Consider the following 18,559-nt stretch of genomic DNA (forward strand, 5'->3'; position numbering starts at 1 on the left):
TCCAGGTACTGCTTTCTCCATTTTTTTTTTTTACAGAAACAGAGAGAGAGTCCGAGAGAGGGATAGACAGGGACAGACAGACAGGAATGGAGAGATGAGAAGCATCAATCATTAGTTTTTCGTTGCAACACCTTAGTTGTTCATTGATTGCTTTCTCATGTGTGCCTTGACCATGGGGCTACAGCAGACTGAGTGACCCCTTGCTCAAGCCAGTGACCTTGGGTCCAAGCTGGTGAGCTTTTGCTCAAACTAGATGAGCCCGTGCTCAAGCTGGCAACCTCGGGGTCTTGAACCTGGGTCCTCGGTCTCACGCTCTATCCACTGAGCCACCGCCTGGTCAGGCTCACTTCCTTCTACCTAAACTTTACATTCTCCCAGTGCAATGAACATTCATTCCAGCTTGCCAACATTTGGTCATTTTTTTTTTTTTTGTATTTTTCCTAAGTTGGAAACAGGGAGGCAGTCAGACACACTCCCGCAGGCACCTGACCGGGATCCACCCGGCATGCCCACCAGGGGGTGATGCTCTGCCCATCTTGGGATGTCGCTCTACCGCAATCAGAGCCATTCTAGCGCCTGAGGCAGAGGCCACAGAGCCATCCCCAGTGCCTGGGCCATCTTTGCTCCAGTGGAGCCTTGGCTGCGGGAGGGGAAGAGAGAGACAGAGAGGAAGGAGAGGGGGAGGGGTGGAGAAGCAGATGGGCGCCTCTCCTGTGTGCCCTGGCTGGGAATCGAACCTGGGACTCCTGCACGCCAGGCCGACGCTCTACCACTGAGCCAACCGGGAGGGCTCATTTGGTCATTTTTAAGCCATGCTTTTTCATCAATGCTACTGTAAACTTATTAGCTCCACATTCTCTATTGCTTGCTAATTTCGGGTCTTTAAGAAGATGCCAAACAATAAAATCCAATCCAGTCTTGCAGAATACCTCAATAATAATAAGTGATATTGCTTCAAGGTCAAGTCCTGTCCACAGCAGAAATTGTTCCAAGCAAAGCCACCAGTTTCTTCCTTGGGTTCTAAGACATCCATTTGTTTGTTTGGCACTGCGCTGCAGGGGAAGTTGAGTTATCTAGGTTATCTCCAATCAAGAAAATTTTCATTCTCTGAAAATGTTAAAGCACATGGACTCTTTTAGGACATAAATATATTATTAATGTTCTATTTCTAGAGAAGGAAAAGTACCAGTGATGTTGATGCTAGTGTTAATATTAACAGCTATTATGTGAGCTTATTACTGTGAGGTTTGGGGAGCTAGGGAGAGAATCCCTTCTTCAGGCATATTTGGTGAGGCTGTTGGAAGAACAAGGACGGCAGAAGGGAGTACCATGAGCTTGTAGTGGGGGTAGATTTGTGGTCAGCATCCTTGGCTGTTCTGGGGAGTAGGGGCACCACTGTGCATATCCACTTTCAGGGAGCATAACGGTTGAGAACATGGGTTTTGGAGACAGACAGAGCTGGCCTCAAGAGCCAGCTCTATCATTTATTAGTTGCATGACCTTCTGTAAATAACTTGACCAAGACTTGTTTTTTTCATCTGTTAAATTGGGACAGTGATGGTACTTTCCCTTTAAGGTTGAGTGAAGAGTGAGTGAGAGAATGCATGGAAAATATTTAGCATGCCGTTAAGCACATGGTAAACTCAGTAAATGTGTAGTATTGTTACGAGTGTTTTACTATCACTCTTATTATTAAATTCTATAATTTAATAATTCAATTTAGTTGAAGAATAAGGGCCTTTTTTTCCCCTCTTCCAATCAGTCATGTGATCTTTGACTTCAGCCCCCAGCTTTAAAATGAGAAGCCATTATTTCTTATGGGGTTTTTTTGTTGCTTGACTATAAGGAGGAGAAGTCTTCCTCTTCCTTTTTTTCTTTCTCTTTTTCTTGTCCATTTAAATCCACTAAAACTTCTTGCCTAATGTAGGTTTCACTCTAAGCCGCATAGACAGACTGCAGAGGAAAGCGGTTGTTCACTCCTGCCATTTGAAGTATGGAGCCCTGCTGCGTGAGAGGGTTCTGGAGCTCTCTGCTTGGGTTCGAAGGGATTGCACTCTCAGTCTCACTAGGGGGAGAGCCTGTGGAGTTGAATGGGGCTGTTTTTGGTCTTCAGCTGGGAGACACCCCATACCTCTGTGTGACCTTCCTGCAGGCCACTTTCTCCCCGGCTAATCCCATGCTGGGATGTGAAAGGGGCACCATCTCAGTCCGCACTGGCCCACGGCAGCTGCGTGGAGGCTGGGGGCAGTGAGTGTCAGCCGCTGGCCCGGGGCAGTGGTGTGGAGGCTGGGGGCAGTGAGTGTCAGCCGCTGGCCCGGGGCAGCTGCGTGGAGGCTGGGGGCAGTGAGTGTCAGCCGCTGGCCCGGGGCAGTGGTGTGGAAGCTGGGGGCAGTGAGTGTCAGCCGCTGGCCCGGGGCAGCTGCGTGGAGGCTGGGGGCAGTGAGTGTCAGCCGCTGGCCCGGGGCAGCTGCGTGGAAGCTGGGGGCAGTGAGTGTCAGCCGCTGGCCCGGGGCAGCTGCGTGGAGGCTGGGGGCAGTGAGTGTCAGCCGCTGGCCCGGGGCAGCTGCGTGGAGGCTGGGGGCAGTGAGTGTCAGCCGCTGGCCCGGGGCAGCTGGGTGGAAGCTGGGGGCAGTGAGTGTCAGCCACTGGCCTGGGGCAGCTGTGTGGAGGCTGGGGGCAGTGTGTGTCAGCTGCTGGCTGACACTAAGAGGTGGCGAGGAAACGGAAGGCTGACAACCTGACAGCAGACACGGGCAAGGTCAGCACCGAGGCTGCAGGGTCGCCCCAGTGTGTGCCTGGGGTCGTTCTGGCTTCGGTTATCCACAACTGCCTCATCACTTTAACTTATTTCTGTGAGGATATCTTTTTTGCTTGCAGAGTGCTTTCACATTGAGTAGAAAAACTGTCTTTTCCTCCCTACTGTTTCCTTTACTTTCACAAGACTAATACATCATAATACCTTTGACATTGCTCGTCACCAGATGTGTGCCCCTCTGCCCAACAAGGAAAAAAAAATTATAGTTCAACTCAGTTCTGAAACTTACCTGAAGACAGTGTCAGACCCCACAGGTTAGGGCTCGGTCCCAGGAGACTACCCGCCACCTCACAAGTCGTAGGTCCCAGGTTGTCCACAACTTCTGTCCGACTTGGCTATAAAGTGAAGGTTCCCACAACCCCTTCCTCGGGCTCGGTTAATTTGCTAGGGTGGCTCACGGAACTCAAGGAAACATGTTCACCAGTTTATTAAAGGACGTGACTTTAGCTATATTTTGGATTTAGGGTATAAGATAATCTTTTATTATTTGGTGATTTTTAATATCAGTTTATCTTCCTTTGGATATGGAGTTATTTGAAATGGTATACATTTGTTTCTCAAGTTTTTATGACATTTCTCCTTCAGATTGTAATTCTCTGCATGGGATAAACATGTAGTCTTTAACAGACATCCCTTCTTTTTTTAAAAAATGGTTATGATAAAGGATACAAAATGACAAGCCAGAGGAAGAGACACATCAGGCAAGGTCAGGGAGGGTCCCAAGCGCAGGAGTTGGGGTATATCACACTCCCGCGCCATCGATATCTTCTCCGACCCGGAAGCTGGCCGAGTCCCCTACTCGGGGATTCTTACGCAGGCTTCATCATGTGGGCCTGGTCCTGGTTAACTCCATTTCCCGCCCTTCTCCCTTCTCAAGAGAGTGGGGGGCAGAACTGAAAATCCCAAGCTTCTAACTGTGGTTTGGCCTTTGGGTGACCAGCCCTCATCCAGAAGCCCACAGAGTTGCCTCACTAGAATGAAAGGGTCCTGTCACCCAGGAGATCCCACGGTTTCAGGAGCTCTGTGCCAGTAACTCGGGGCGGAGACCAGTATGTTATATTTTCTGTTATCTCACATGCACACATCGACTGGCATGATCCTCACAACAGTTTTTGAAGCAGGTAGAGACGGTTTCATCCCTATTTCTCAGAGAAGAGAACAGAGGTTTTCCTCGATAAGTGTCAATGCAGTTCGGGACTCCTGGTCCCACTGTTCAGAATGTTTTGGTGCGCTGAACTTATTTCTAGGTAAGGACCTGAGGCATGATCACTGGGACAGCTTCCAGGCACAACATTACTTCTACTTTTCTGCATGATTTACTGAAATTCCATCATTTGGAATCTATTATACGTTTGATTTCCCTGAGCCCTCTCTTACAAAATGCAAAGACTCCCCAGTAGAGGCCGGTAAATCCTAAAAGGTAAGTGGTAAATCATAAATGATAAATTGCCAAATTCATTTATCTCTTGACAGTCAGCTGAAGTCAGGGCAATTAACTATGGAAATGTTGATGGCAAACGGAGGGAAGGAATCTCTGGAGTTTGAAGCACTATCTGAGAAGTGCAGGCCTAGGAGGTTAAGTTGCTATATAAGCAATTCCCGCAAACTTAGTAGCTTACAACACACATTATCTCACAGTTTCTGTAGTTCAGGAGTCTGGGCATGGTTCAATTGCCATCCAAATGCTGCTGGACTGCATTCTGTTTTGGAACTCGGGATCTTCTTCCAAGCTCACATGGCGTTGGCAGGACGCGGTTCCTCGTGCTTATGTGATGGAAGCCTCTACTCCCAGAGGCCGTGTGCAGTTCCCTGCCACGTGGTCCTCTCCGTCTGCAGTTCACATCATAGTAACCGGCTTCTTCAAGGCCAGGCATAGAGGGCTCTCGTGAGTCTCTAAGATGCAGTGTTATCAGCGAAGCTGGGCCCACATTGTCACTGGGTAGGTGCTGGTGGGAGCTGAGTAGCAGCCGTAGTTGAGCAGCTTGGACAGGGAAGGACTCCTTAGCTTTCTAGAGTCCCTGCCTTCCACGGAGGCTGCGGTGCACTGACGCCCCCCCCCTTTTACTGTACCCTTCTGTCTAGCGTGGGTACTGAGTTTGTGACCCAGGATTACATCCTTGAAGAAACAAAAATGGAATAGGAGGCTCTGATTGAAGACAGGGGGTGGGGCTGAAGCAAATATGGCCCCCTACTCTCTCATTTGTCTAATTATAACACAAAAGAAGGTGGAATTGAAGAGATCTGGGTTCTGCACCTAGCTCACACTCTCGTGTGTGGATTAGAGCCTATAATTTTATCTCTCTGAGCTTCAGTTTTCTCATCTGGAGAGCCTCCCTTCCCTCAGAGTTTCTGATTCAAATAGGCTGGGGTCAGGGCCTGAGATATGTTATTTTGACAAGTACTCAATGTGACGCTTAATGATCAGGCTATTTTGAATGATGAGTCCCTTCCCAACTGTGTATTAGCCAGCAGCTATGGGCTCAGGAAACAAGAGCCAGTTCTTGAGGAAAGGTGTTGATGATTAGGGCTCATATAAGCATGCTAGAATTCAGGGAAGTACTTCAGTTCTAGAAGAAATATCCTCAGGGAGAAAATATTAGGAAGTTAAGATGAAAGTGGGAAACTGAGTCAGAAACCAAACCATATAGACTGGGCTGCCTTGGCAGAGAAGGGTAAGTACGGCTCTAGTGTCCTGGGTTCCCTCACTGCCTCACCTCCTTCCCAGCCCCCAGAAGCTGGATTCCTGTAGGTTGTAAGCTGCTGATGGGGCAGGGCTATCCAGTCCAGTAAAGAGCAGGGCCCAGTGAGTGCTGGTTGAATAAGTGAACCAGTAAAAAGTGAACATTTATCCAGTCCGGTGCTTAGTGCCATTTTGATGCACCATCCACTCCAAATCTCCCTGAACCTCTCTGAGAACATGGACAGAAGTTCTCCTCTCTCTCAACACTCTACTGAGCCAAGTGCAGTCTACAGAGACACTACAGATAATGAGGGGCTTAATTTAGAGAAAATTTTTTCTTTCCTGCCAAAAGCACATTAAGTGATTCCAATGTACTGGTTTAAAATGCAAAGCTACCATTTTTTTAAAAAAAATTAAAAAATCAATTCTTTTGGTGTCTAAATTTCAAATTTTGAAACACATTTTCCCAACCAAGGGGAATTTTTAGCAACTTATAAGTGTGGAAAACCTCACTGTAGGCAAACTTGCATTTTATCAATACACTACCATGTTTGGACATTAAAGAGAATTTTAAGAAGTCCAATACAAGTGCTAACTAATTATTATACAGCTTTGTGGTTAACAGAAAGCTGCAAAAACAAAGGGACATGAAGCACAGAAGGACACATGTGCTTTATGAAGTTCTGCTTTTAGGGTAAGACTTTGCTTCCCCTAAAATATAGTTTGGTCAATTGGTGTATATGTTTTTGATCCTATCTCTTACTAACACGCAACATTGGTTTGGTTTAATAAACCAAGAGAGACTTTAAATATTTCCTACCTGATAGTCCTGATGAGAACCTAACTCATACCAAAGTAATTTTTTATTTATGGGCTTCTGGGGCATCCGTAGTGCTCCACAAAGCACGGAAAAGACAAGTTTATGCTCTAGGCCTTCTTAGTGAGAGCTTAGCATTTAGATAGCCATGACAGGTACGAGCATGAGTGGCTTTGTGAGTTATTTGGAGTGATAGCCGCCTGGTAGAAATGACATGCTGTCCTGCTTGGGGGAAAATGATTACACAGGGTATGGTCACCAGTCACTGCACTTGGAGTCATTTTTCTAGAAGTGGTGATGAGCATTTAAAAGGCAGAAGGATTGGGGAGAGTGGATGGGGAAAAGAAAGGCATTTGAAATGAGGGAAACAGCATGACCCAGGCACAAAGATGCTGTGTCTGGTGTATTTATGGGGCGTATGTGGGGAAATAGAATTAAATAAGGCTGAGTTGTGTGGTAGGCCCGATTATGAAGGATCTGGAGAGGCAGCCCCTGGAATTCTAGCAAATGGCAATAGAAGGGTTTCTATCGAAGGTTTCTGAGTAGAAGAATGCCATAATAGGAATTAGTGTTTTGTTGAAGGATTACCATACACAGGGAGTGATGTAAGTGCTCTCAGACCCATTGACTCACAGCCACGTTGTAATGGAGACACTGTTTTCAGTATATCATTTTCTAGATAAAGAAATTGGGCCCAGTAAAGTCAGTGAGGTAGCATTTGAACCCAGGCTGTTCAGCTCTAGAGCCAATAATACACTTAATCAGTCATCTGTTCGGTACTCCCCAACGTGGTGAGTGCTATCTAAGGAAGGTTAGTCTGGTGGTGATGCTCAAGGTTGATTGGAAGGGAAAAAAGCCTAACGATGCAAAATCTAGTTCAGAGGCTGTGGTAATAATGCGAGACATGCCTGAGACCGTTTGCATCTTCGCTTCCTGCCTTCCCATTGCTTGATTTTATCCATCCCCTTCTCCTATGCTAATTCCAGGCCCCATGATTTTCTGCCTCATACCTTGTTCAATCCATTTTCCACTCTGCAGCCAGAAGATCTTTCTAAAGAACAAGTTGGAGCATGTCACTCCCTTGATTACACCTTCCATGTAAAATCCAAACTCAGGTTCCAGGGTCCTTTCCAGCCCCATTTCTAGGCACCTGAGTCCTTTCACACCAATAAATGTCAGCAGTTATTATGCTGTCACAACCCACTTATTAAACCATTGTATTTGTTGAATGAAGAAAGTTAGTGGGTAGGAATGGTGATTAAGAGATGGATATGATTAGAAGGCAGATGTTTGGTTTTCACACTTCCTCTCCACCTATGGGCCTGGGGCAAAGAAACACATTCCAGACTCGGCAGTGTTTCCTCCTAGAGCCTGTCCTGTCTAGCAAGTGTGTCTAGCAAGTGTTCTCCCTCCTGTGCTGTCCTGGGGAGGGCCAGGCTCCAGGCCTCTGTCCGGGAAGCGTCTGCCTGGGCTCCTGGCTCTGCTGCCTGGAGGCCGGGAGCCGGGCACGGTCACTGAGGCTCCAGGCCTCTGTCCGGGAAGCGTCTGCCTGGGCTCCTGGCTCTGCTGCCTGGAGGCCGGGAGCCGGGCATGGTCACTGAGGCTCCAGGCCTCTGTCCGGGAAGCGTCTGCCTGGGCTCCTGGCTCTGCTGCCTGAAGGCCGGGAGCGGGGCACGGTCACTGAGGCTCCCGCGCCGGGAAGCCGACCCCAGAGACCCTCACTGGTCTGCCGCCTTGGGAAGGGAATTCAGACCATTTTAAGGGAAAAGGAGAGGGTGATTCAAAGACAAATAGGTGGTTTCAACATCACCGACTCAGAGAACGAGGAAGAGAGGAGCGCTGGAGGAAGCAGAGAGGGAAGACAGTGGCCATGACGGCGCAGGGCGGGGCCACCCCTGGAGGTGGCAAGGCCAGACTGCACCCCCAGGACCTGACCTCGGGCACTCTGCCCTGCTGTTCCCAGCCTCAGCTCGCTCTCCTTCGGGTGGGGCTGGTCACAGCACCTGCTTTACAGGGGTTCATGAGGGTCAATGGAAAAGTGATGCTCACGACCTGGAAATACTGAGGTCGCAGGTTCGAAACCCTGGGCTTGCCTGGTCAAGGCACATATGGGAGTTGATGCTTCCAGCTCCTCCCCCCTGTCTCTCTCTCCTCTCTCTCTGTCTCTCTGTCTCTCTCTCCCCCCCTCTCTCTTCTCTAAAATGAATAAATAAAATAAAAAATAAAGAATATAATATAAAAAAAAGAAAAGTGATGCTCAGGCACTGAGCGTAATGGCTGTGGCAGGAAGCACCCAAAAAGTCAGCTGTCGTTAATTTAAGTGAGACGCAACAACAGCAGGGGTATGCCCTAGACCAGTGACCTTTGCATATTTTGGTTTCAGGAGGGCCCCTTCACACTCTTAAATATTATTGAGTACCCCCAAAGAACTTTTGTTTATATGCTAATCTGCTGATACATTATAAATTAAAAATGAAATATTTAAAAATATTTATTCATTCAGAATAAACACCCATTATATGTTGAAGTATTTTCTAATTATAGTATTGTACTATATAAAAATATTATAATTTGTTTCTTAATTCTCCTGAGGGGTGGAATAGCTGGGTAGGAGAGTGTGGACATTTCTAACTTTAAAGAAGTTTGGTCATGTCTAATAAAACGGTTGCACCATAAAATGAAAAATAATCATTTTTTTCTAAGATAAACGTATTTGGAAGAGTGACATCGGTTTACATTTTCTGTAGATCTCCAGACTGTCTGGCTAATGAAGACAGCTGGATGACCATGCCTGTGGCAGCGTCATGTCAGGCAGCCTCCGACAAGCACCACTGTACACGTGTGAGAGAATGAAAGTCAGACAGGCAACCACGTCTCAGTGCTGTCGTGAATTAGCTGGGACCTCAGTGACGGCCTGAGGGAGTCTCAGGGACCTTCGGAGTGGTGAGGGGAGGCAGATCACACTTTGGGAACCACCAACTTGTAAGATCATTTAAAAAAACAAAACAGAACAATTTGTGGATAAAGATCATGCCCAAATGAGATTGCATATCACCTCTATCACATGGGCAGAAATGAGAGTGACAATGTCAAGTGCTTCTGAGGACATGAAACAGCAGGAGCTCGCAACCTCTGCTAGCAGGAGAATAAATTGGTTTGACCGCTTCATTAGACACGACGAGCGTTCTCTTTAAAGTTAAAAATGTTTACACTCTATCCCTAGCTATTCCACACCCCAGGAGAATTAAAGAACAAGTTATGATAGCTTTATACAATAGAACACTACAATTAAATACTACAGTGCATAGTGATAGAATACTATAATAAGAATTCACTAGAGCCATGTTAATATGGATAAATCTCACAGACAATGCTGAACAAAAACTGAGTGAAAGAGATGGAAGTCCAGTGTAGCATTTACGTAAAGTTGGAAAACATGTCAGACAAAACTCTGGGCTGCTGATGAACACACACACATGCAGTAAATGTGTACAGTCATGCCTGGCAGGAGAAATGCCAAATTCCGGACAGTGGTCAACCCTGAGGAATGAGGACAGGAAATGAAGTCACAGAGGAGTTTTTTTGTTTTTGTTTTTGTTTTTTTTTGGAGGGAGGGGCTTTAACTATTTCTTCAGTGTTTTATCTCTCTATTTTTACAATCTGAATTTTAAAAACTTAGTGAAATTCTGTTATGCATGTATGTATTTATCTAGGAAGGAAAAGATGTAAGAAAACAAGGCCACATAGAAACGAGAACTTTCCGCGGAAAGCCTGTGGACAGTGACTCCGAACTCTCACTCCTATTGACTATACAGACGGGGTTCAGTTAGGAGCAGCTGTCTTCCAAATGCTCGTGTGTAATAGATCCTTTGGCACTTAGCATGGATTTTCTGAATGAGACAATGAAGCACGTTGAGTAAAGGCTTAGGCTAGGTTTGTTTGCTCAGCTCCTAGAAACCCATTAACTTCACGACTTTTTCGGCAGGGCTGAAAAGTTCATCTCAGGGGAAGTTTGTTCTAACTTGGAGAGCCAGGAACAGATTCTCTCCCTGGTGGCCTTGCCCTGACCCTCCCAAACCTCCCTTTCCAGCCCGGTTTGGGATGAGGGGTGCTCAGGTTTCTGAGTCACTCAATGTTGCCTGACTGCAGGCAGAATCCCAGTTTGGCAGGACAGTGTGGGATACATGTTTCTGTGGGTGAATGGTCTGGCAATTTGGGGCCAGGAGCTACGGGGCAGAGGGCAAGCTTTCCAGCCCAGATCTTGGAGTGGGAACAACCCTCGACTCTTGGCCAGCTGTGGAGTCCTCTTGCCCTGATCATCTGCTGAGACCTCTTTATTTTTCCTTTACTGCCACCCTGGCTGTTTTGGACCTGTTTCTCTCTTCTGCTCCTCTATAGAAAAAGGCCACAGTCCCACGGGGCCTGCCCCACAGTAGACACTCAGCCGTCAGTGACACCAGAATTCCCTTATAGGCAGAGTTTAGGGGTGCTGATTTGGTTGGAAGGAAGGATTTGAAAATGTGTTTATCTACCATCTTATACAAGATGAAAGCAACATTGTCCCAGATGGAGAAATGGAGGTTGAGGCTGCCCCTCCCCTTCCCTCCCCTCCCCCACCTCCTCCTCTGTTCCCCTCCAACTTCCCATTTTTCCTAATGGACTCAACAGGAGTTAATTCTCCTTCTTCCCCTTCTTTACTCTTCTCAATATCTGAAGTGAGGACTCAGCTTGAGGATTTCAGGGGGAGAACGCAGCTACTAAAAATAAAAGGCAAGAGGAAACTTAAGAATTCTTGTAGAGTCTCCAATATGTGTTGGTCCTGCTATTCCTTGACATAGGTCCACTTTCTGCCGTGGTCGCTGCCGGGAAAGCATCGTCCAGATCTCCCGTCCCACCGTTGGCATGTCTAATTCAGTCTCCCAAAGAGCCCGAACAGCTGTGGAAGTCCTTCATCAGAGGTTTGAGCTTTGAAACAACCGATGAGAGTCCAAGGAGCTACTTCAAGCAATGGGGAACCTCAGCCTGTGTGGTGATAAAAGATCCCACAACAAGCACCCAGAGGCTTTGGGTTTGTCATGGATGCCACCGTGGAGGAGGTACATGCAGTCATGCATTCAAGGTGTTGGACAGATAAAATATATTATGCTCACTTCATTAAAGATGGCGCTGCCCATGTGGAAGCCCATCACCCAGGTGATAATATTAGTTGTCCTTCTTGCTTGGGAGGGGCATGATTATATTAATGTGTGTTGGGGGAGGGCTTTTGCGCCAAAAGGTTTTAAAAGGAAGAGAGATCACATTGTTCTGGGGAAGAGTGATTACATTCTAGGAGGAGCCCATGCTGGAAGAGAGCAGAGAAAGGAGAGCAGAGACAGGCCACGTGGAGGATAGGAGAAGCAACCAAGATGGTGGAGTGCTGAAGGAGAAGTCAGTTTGTGCAGAGTTTGTGCAGAGAGAAGGAGATGGGGAACAGAGGTGAATAAGGCTAGTGAGCTAGAAATCTTTGATTCTAGGAAACTCGGATGAGTCAGTGGCTTTGGGAGCCCTGAATGAAAAGGGAAGTGTTTTCCCACTGTGTGTATTTCTTGCCTGCCAGGTGCAAGCTAGAATTAAAGCTAATGGCCCACCAGTTCTTGGCTCTGTTGTTTCATTACCGTCTGTCTGAATCAAATGCGAACCTGCATGGGCCAGGCAGCTGTGATGGTGGCCGTGGCTAATGGCCCTACATTTGGCATAGTCTGTGGCAGGATTCGAGTTAGTTTGGTATGGAGCCACCACCATTTTTGAGCGGTGGAGTAGAGGACTGGCTGCTGTTATGGGTCCCCATGGCTGTTCTTTTGGGGGCCATAGGCTGGCTGACTCTTACAGCCATGTGTGAGGAAACTGAGAGCTCTATGGAAGAGTCTGCCCAGGACCTGCAAACCGAACAGCAGAAAGAGCTGGAGCAAACATGGGAGAAAGAGATGCCGACCCTGGAACTGGAGCAAGCACCAGAGGAGGCTGACCAGGTTCATGAGATTTGCCTGGAAATGGAGCAGCCACTGGAGAAGGGAAAGAATCACAGGTTCGTGAGTTGCAGATTGCCCTGGATGTTGTGGAGAGCCAGCAGTGGCAGGAGGCCGGGGGCTCCAGCCCTGCAGCGGGAGCTGGTGTTTTCAGGTCCTCTTTGAAGGATAAGGAGAATCAGGCTGGAGTTGTGATCCGCAGTCTCCAGAAGATGAGAGCCCAGCAGCAAGGAGTGCCTACTATGCTCCTGGTAGATCTGCAATTTTGGGACATAGGGGTGAATGTCATCATGCTCTCCAGAGCAGAGATGGAAATGCTGACTGTCATTGCCACGTGCTCCTCTTTGGGACAGTGTTAGAACTGCCAGGACGGCAGGGATGAGGGGGTTGGTTGAGGCCCCATGTGCTTGGACTGATTCCTGGGCTATGACCGGAGTGGGCATTTGCTCCTTTGTTTGATGGACTTACGGATTACGGATTTTGGACAATGTGAAATGCCCTGATGGGGGTGGGGGGCAGCTTTGCTAGAGGCCCTCCCCTGCCCCAGGAAGCTTTTCCATGGCTAGAAAGAAGGCCAAGGACATTTTGCACTTTTGGCAAAGTGCTCAGAGACTGATGAAATGTACCTTTGTAATTGTTGAAATTGTATAATTTGTCATGTTGTTGTAATTTGCATAATGTGCCTAATTTCCTTGCACAGGGATGCTGGTGGTATAGATTGTGGGTAGTAAAGTGAGCATAGGGGTGGATTGTTGGGCAGATAAAATATATTATGCTCACTTTGTTAAAGATGGCATTGCCCACGTGGAAGCCCATCGCCTAGGTGATAATATTAGTTGCCCTTCTTGCTTGGGATGGGCATGATTATATTAATGTGTTTTGGGGGAGAGCTTTCACGCCAAAAGATTTTAAAAGTAAGAGAGATCACATTGTTCTGGGGAAGAGTGATTATGTTTTAGGAGGAGCCCATGCTGGAAGAGAGCAGAGAAAGACCACGTGGAGGAGAGGAGAAGCAGCCAAGATGGTGGAGTGCTGAAGGAGAAGCTAGTTTGTGCAGTTTGTGCAGAGAGAAGGAGATGGGGAACAGAGGTGAATAAGGCTGGTGAGGTAGTAACTTTGAGTCTAGGAAACTCGGATGAGTCAGTGGCTTTGGGAGCCCTGAATGAAAAGGGAAGTGTTTTCCCACTGTGTATATTTCTTGCCTGCCGGGTGTAAGCTAGGATTAAAGCTAATGGCCCACCAGTTCTTGGTTTTATTGTTGCATTACCGTCTGTCCAAATCAAATGCGAACCTACATGGACCAGGCAGCTGTGATGGTGGCTGTGGCTACTGGCTTTACACAAGGCCACACACGGTGAATGAAAGAGTTGTGGAACCAAAGAGGGCTGTCTCGAGAGAAGATTCTCAAAGACCTGCTGCCCAGTTCACTATGGCAAAGATTTTTGTCAGTGGTATTAAAGACACTAAAGAATGTCACCTAAGGGATTATTTTGAACAGTATGAGAAAATTGAAGTGATTGAAAGTATGACTGACTGAAGCAGTGACAAAAAGAGAGACTTTGCTTTTGTAAGCTTTGATGACCATGACTCTATGTAGACAAGACTGTCAGCCTTGGCTGGTTGGCTTAGTGGTAGAGTATCCGCCTGTTATGTGGATGTCTCAGTCAGGGCACACAGGAGAAGAGCCCATCTGCTTCTCCACTCCTTCCCCTCCTCATCTCTCTCTCTCTCTCTCTCTCTCTCTCTCTCTCTCTCTCTCTCTCCCCTTTCTGCAGCCATGGCTTGAATGAAGCAAGTTGGCCCCGGGTGCTGAGGATGGCTTGTGACCTTGTCTCAAGTGCTAAAATAGCTTGGTTGCCAAGCAACAGAGCAGTGCCTTAGATGGGCAGAGCATCACCCCCTAGTGGGCTTGCCTGGTGGATCCCCAGCCAAGTTCATGCAGGAGTCTGTCTCTGCCTCCCCTCCTCTCACTGAATTAAAAAAAAAAAAAGACAAAGACTGTCATTTAGAAATACCATACTGTGAATGGCCACAACTGTGAAGGAAGGAAAATCCTATCTAAGCAAGAGATAGCTAGTACTTCATCCAGCAAAAGAAGTCAAAGTGGTTCTGGAAACTTTGGAGGTGGTCGTGGAGTGAGTATCAATAGTTTTGGTGAGAATGACAACTTTGGTTGTGGAGGAAGCTTCAGTGGTCAAGGTGGTTTTGGTGGCAGCCAGGGTGATGGTGAATATGGTGGCAGTGGAGATGGCTATAATGAATTTAGTGATGATAAAAGCAATTTTGGAGGTGGTGGGAGTTACAATGACTTAGGCAATTACAACACTAAATCTTCCAATTCTGGACTCATAAAAGGAGGAAACTTTGGAGGCAGAGCTCTGGCTCGTATGGTGTTGGAGGCCAATAATTTGCCAAACCAGGAAACCAAGGTGGCTGTGGCAGTCACAGCAGCAGCAGTGCTAAGACAGTGGCAGAAGGTTTTAATTACTGCAGGAAACAAAGCTTAGCAGGAGAGGAGAGCCAGCGAAGTGACAGGGAAGCCACAGGTGATGGTGGATTTGTGAACACAGCCAAGCCCAGTGGTGGCAGAGCCTCGCTGCTACAAAGAAGACACGTTTTAGACAACCCTCATGTGAATGAACTGTATTTGTGACTCATTGTATAACACTTTATTTTAGTTTCTGTTCTATGCAATGTTTAAAGCTGGTTATTGCTAAATGTAATAGTCTGATCATGATGCTGAACAAATATGTCTTAAAAAAAAAGAAACATAGGTCCAGTTCATTAAAAGTACATTTTAAATTATATTACAAGTTTTTAATTTTTATTTATTTTAAACATTTTATTAATTTTAAATCATTGTGTTTACATGGGCTCATGTGTCCCACTGAATATAACACCTTCCCCCTCACCCCACGTCCCTATTTATACCCACTTTGTCCCCTCCCCCTAACTCCCTCCCCCTTCCCTCTGGGATTTGCTGTCCTGTTATCTATATCTCTGTGTTAATTTTTTTATTTTATTTATTTTTTTAATTAATTAATTTTTTTTTTTTACAGGGACAGAGAGAGAGTCAGAGAGAAGTACAGATAGAAACATGAAAGACAGGAATGGAGAGAGATGAGAAGCATCAATCATAAGTTTTTCATTTTGACACCTTAGCTGTTCATTGATTGCTTTCTCATATGTGCCTTGACCGCGGGCCTTCAGCAGACCGAGTAACCAGCGATCTTGGGTCCAAGCTGGTGAGCTTTTTGCTCAAATCAGATGAACCTGCGCTCAAGCTGGTGACCTTGGGGTCTTGAACCTGGGTCCTTCCACATCACAGTCTGACGCTCTATCTACTGTGCCACTGCCTGGTCAGGCTCTGTGTTATGTATATATAATTTCATGAATCCCTTTACCTTCTCTGATCCCATCTCTTCATCGCCCTTCCCTCTGAATGCTGTCCCTCTGATCCCTATGACCCCACCTCTGCCTCTATTCTGTTCCTGAGTTCACTTTGTTCATTAGGTTCCACACAAAAGTGAAATCATATTATTATTACAAGCTTTTAACAACAATAATAACATTAAAAAAAGACAGTACAACCCTGGCCGGTTGGCTCAGCGGTAGAGCGTTGGCCTGGCGTGCGGGGGACCCGGGTTCGATTCCCGGCCAGGGCACATAGGAGAAGCGCCCATTTGCTTCTCCACCCCCCACCCCCCCTCCTTCCTCTCTGTCTCTCTCTTCCCCTCCCGCAGCCAAGGCTCCATTGGAGCAAAGATGGCCCGGGCGCTGGGGATGGCTCCTTGGCCTCTGCCCCAGGCGCTAGAGTGGCTCTGGTTGCGGCAGAGCGACGCCCCGGAGGGGCAGAGCATCGCCCCCTGGTGGGCAGAGCGTGGCCCCTGGTGGGCATGCCGGGTGGATCCCGGTCGGGCGCATGCAGGAGTCTGTCTGACTGTTTCTCCCCGTTTCTAGCTTCAGAAAAATACAAAAAAAAAAAAAAAAAAAAAAAAAAAAAAAAGACAGTACACATCATTCCAACTCAGATTCCCTCATTTTTGTATATTCCTTTTTAGTCTTGATTACACTGAAATGTTTACACAGCTGTAGATGAGCAGGGCATGTGTTTTTTATCTTACTCTTCTCACTACACATTTCTCTATGCTTCTACCAAGTCTTCACTCTTATTTTTTTTTCTGTTGGAAGCAGCTCTGTTTTTCCCAGTTTTATTGAGATATAATTGACATATAACATTGTGTAAGTTTCAAGTGTACATCATAATAATTTGATATATGTATGTATTACAAAATGATTGCCACAATAAGTTTATTTCTTTATTTTTTAAAAATATTCTATTGATTTTTTTAGAGAGGAGGGAGGCAAAATTGTACTCCAGCCCACTGGGAACTACCAGTTTCATGTGGAAGAAATCTACTCAAGACACAAACTTATGTCAAGAGAAAGAGAGGGGAGGCCTGCCAAGGGAGGTAAAGAGAGACCTCCTGAATCTCCTTCTCTCTCAGCTTTTACTGATCAGAAGTGAAACAGACACAACAGGATTACAAGGGAGAGAGGCCAGGTGATAAGGGGAAAGAATGACTAATGGCCATTTTGCTGACAGGAGAAAGGGCTAATTTGATCAGTACATTCTTTTTCTTTTGCTAATTAACAAGCACAAAGGAAGAGGCAATCTAGAACCTCTAGGCGAGTTTTCTAAAGTAGTTCACATGCATTTCATTCTGTCTGGAGAAAGGGCTAATTTGATCAGTACATTCTTTTTCTTTTGCTAATTAACAAGCACAAAGGAAGGGGCAATCTAGAACCTCTAGGCGAGTTTTCTAAAGTAGTTCACATGCATTTCATTCTGTCTGGAGAAAGGGCTAATTTGATCAGTACATTCTTTTTCTTTTGCTAATTAACAAGCACAAAGGAAGGGGCAATCTAGAACCTCTAGGCTAGTTTTGTGGTTCACATGCATTCCATTCTGTCTGCACAAAGGTCACTCACATAGTTTCTTGGTGTTTGTATCCAATAGACACTCACTCAGGGCTTTTAACTGAAGTTCCCCAATCCTAGTCATAGAGGGTTCAAGGTTAAATGGGTCATTCCCTATAAGAGACAGAAAGGGGTGGTGGTGGGAAGTGGGAAGCATTAACTCTCCTATCATGATATGCCTTGATTGGGCAAAGCCCAGGGTTTTGAACTAGCAACCTCAGTGTTCCAGGTCAATGCTTTATCCCCTGCACCACCACAGTTCAGGTTATAATCAATTTAGTTACCATTCATCACCTCACATAATTACAATCTTTTTCTCATGATAATAACTTTTAATATTTATTCTTAGCAACTTTCAAACATACAGAACAACATTGTTAACTCTAGTCATCATGCTATGACTTGTATCCCCAGAACTTATTTATCTTATAACTGGAAATTTGTACTTTTTGACCACCTTCATGCATTTCCCCCACCTTTTACCTCTGCCTCTGTTAATCACCAGTGTGTTCTCTGTTTCTATGAGTTTGGTTTTGAAACTGGAAATATCAAAGTTTGTGTTGCCTCTCACCATTTCAGCCAAAAAAGGGGGTAGACAGGAATTAAATCTTTTTTAAAAAACGCATTTATTTATTTATTTTAGTGAGACATAGAGCAGGGGTCAGGAAACTTTTTGGCTAAGAGAGTCATGAATGCCACATATTTCAAAATGTAATACTGTGAGAGCCATACAACAACCTGTGTACATTATGCATTATCCAATAAAAATTTGGTGTTGTCCCAGAGGACAGCTGTGATTGGCTCCAGCCACCCACAACCATGAACATGAGTGGTAAGAAATGAATGGATTGTAATACATGAGAATGTTTTATATTTTAATGTTATTTTTTTTAATTAAAGATTTGTCTGCGAGCCAGATGCAGCCATCAAAAGAGCCACATCTGTGTTGCAAGCTATAGGTTCCTGACCCCTGAGATAGAGAGAGAGAGAAGTGGGGGATGAGCAGGAAGCATCAATTCCCAGATGTGCTTTGACCAAGCAAACCTGGGATTTCAACCTTAGCGTTCTAGATCAATGCTTTATCCACTGCACCACCATAGATCAGGACAAGGGATGAAATCTTTTTGGGCACTTTATTCTGATGGCTGGCAATCTGGAAGACGGGGGTTACATCTCCAAATTGTCTCCTCCTCCATCCCCAGCCAACTTTTATATAAGGGGAAGAAAAGAATAGGTAAGTGTTTTGGAAATTCAAGGGAGAG

The 18,559-nt window shown here is 46.1% G+C and overlaps 1 pseudogene; it reads left to right on the forward strand.

The window, feature by feature from the left end:
* Window positions 1–3,908: 3,908 nt before the first annotated feature.
* On the forward strand, window positions 3,909–14,970 carry LOC136306441 (heterogeneous nuclear ribonucleoprotein A1-like; annotated as a pseudogene).
* Window positions 14,971–18,559: the final 3,589 nt, after the last annotated feature.

The sequence above is a fragment of the Saccopteryx bilineata genome, chromosome 5 (genome assembly GCF_036850765.1).
Source record: "Saccopteryx bilineata isolate mSacBil1 chromosome 5, mSacBil1_pri_phased_curated, whole genome shotgun sequence".
In the NCBI taxonomy this organism is placed as follows: Eukaryota; Metazoa; Chordata; class Mammalia; order Chiroptera; family Emballonuridae; genus Saccopteryx; species Saccopteryx bilineata.